This window comes from Fragaria vesca, linkage group LG4, assembly GCF_000184155.1.
Source record: "Fragaria vesca subsp. vesca linkage group LG4, FraVesHawaii_1.0, whole genome shotgun sequence".
NCBI classification, from domain to species: Eukaryota; Viridiplantae; Streptophyta; class Magnoliopsida; order Rosales; family Rosaceae; genus Fragaria; species Fragaria vesca.
In genome coordinates this window covers 10,524,812-10,527,067 of record NC_020494.1, presented here as the reverse complement: position 1 = coordinate 10,527,067, position 2,256 = coordinate 10,524,812, and positions in this window count along the sequence as shown.

The window sequence follows — 2,256 nt, the reverse complement described above, 5'->3', positions numbered from 1 at the left end:
AAAATTAAAAAATTAATTACCCAAGAAAATATAGTCAATCCTCCATCACAAAAAATTAGCCTTACTACAACTTTCGATAAATTTTCTACTAGTAAAAAGGAAATAACAATCCAAGACCTACAACATGAAGTAAAAGCAATCAAGAGTCAAATACATGCTTTACAACAAACACATTTAGAACTTACAAATGACAATAAAGAAATTAAACAAGAAATAAACTTACTAAAAATAAATAATTAATTTCTTAATTTACAAGATCCCCCTGAAAATCATTTTCCAAATCCTTTCCCAGAAAATAATGAAGCTAAAACCTCTGAAAATAATACTATCAGTACCATATGCCAAATCCAACTTAAAAAATGGGACACTACTGTCCAACTCAAAATAAAAGATTTTGAAATAACAATAACAGCTCTTATTGACTCTGGTGCAGATCTTAACTGCATCCAAGAAGGCTTAATACCTTCAAAATATTTTGAAAAAACAAAAGAGTCTTTACGATAAGCCAATGGAACAAAAATGGATATTAAATACGAAATCCCTAAAGCCCATATATGTCAAAACAATGTTTGTTTCAAAACTCCGTTTTTCTTGATAAAAAATTTAACTGATAAAGTAATACTAGGACTACCTTTCATTACTTTAATTTTCCCTTTCCAAACTGAATATGATGGTATTATTACCTATCCTTTTAATCAACCAGTCAAATTTACTTTTCTTTCTAACCCAGAAATCCATACTCTGAAAGCATTTCAAGAAAATAATATTTCAAAAACTCTCGGTTGCATTCAAGCGAAAAATAAACAAATAACTTTTCTCCAAGAAGAAATTAATTTCAAAAGAATTGAAAATCAACTCCAAAACTCTTTTCACCAGCAAAAGATCAAAACTTTTGAAGAAAAACTAATCAAAGAAATTTGTTCTGATATTCCTATTGCCTTTTGGGACAGGAAAAAACACATTGTCTCACTACCCTACATCAAAGAATTCAATGAGAAAAATATCCCTACTAAAGCTCGTCCAATCCAAATGAGTCACGAAATTATGGATTTTTGTAAAAACGAAATTAATGATTTACTTAACAAAGATATTATTCGCCCAAGTAAATCCCCTTGGTCTTGCCTAGCTTTCTATGTTCAGAAAAATGCTGAACTCGAAAGAGGGACTCCTCGTCTAGTTATTAATTACAAACCCCTTAACACAGTTTTACAATGGATCAAGTATCTCATTCCCAATAAACGAGATCTCATTAACAGGTTTGTAGTCGGTAGTTGATAAACTACCTTCCCCGCCCATAGACTTTAGTGTTCACAGTTCACACTTTCGGTCTACTGGGTGCACCCATTCAGCAGCTATTTTCACATATAAGTCTCTATCTCGTGGTTTGTGAAAGTTCATAATATTGATGACATGATTTCGTCTTACTTGCAAGTCAACCTGTATATGTATATGAGTATGCATGCTGGTCAGTAGGTTTTGGCATTCGACCGAGAGGTATAAGTCATTAAAATCCCGAGTAATATCAAGCGGGATAGGCATTAGACCGAGAGGCATAAGTCATTAACATCCTGACTAATATCAAGCGGGATACGCATTCGACCGGGAGATTGGCATTAGACCGAGAGGCATTCCACCAAGAAATTATGTAAGCTGCTAATCGATCATTTGTTTATTATGAAGGTACAATAATCCTCGCCTGGCCGAATAAGTTTTGAGGCCGGGAGTTGGGATGGGCATTTTTGTCTTATCGGCGAATTTAAAGATTATGGTGTACGTCAAGACAAGCAAGACCCGGAACACGCAAAACCAGTTCAACACACCTCTTGAGTACGGACTTGGGGGGACTGGGGCCGAGTGCCCGTTAATAAATGACTAGTCTATGGGCGCTTTATATATCAAGTCCCCACTCAAGACGCGTCTTGAACGGGAACTTGGGGGGACTTGTAGTCGGTAGTTGATAAACTACCTTCCCCGCCCATAGACTAGTCATGAAACTTGTAGACCGACATGCAAACTACATCATCATGGAGTCGGATCATCAATATCACATCAGGAGGTCCTCCTCCAAGCACGGCAATGAGGCATCGTGATAAGAAATATGTGTAATGTGTCCCACATCGAAAGTGTGTTGTAAGTGGGAACCTTCCTAATCTATAAAGGAAGGGTTCCTCCTAAGTAGAAAGGATCGATCTTCTTCTCCCACCCATGGCAACATCTTGGAGGCTCATAATCTTGTAACACCATCAAAGGCATTGA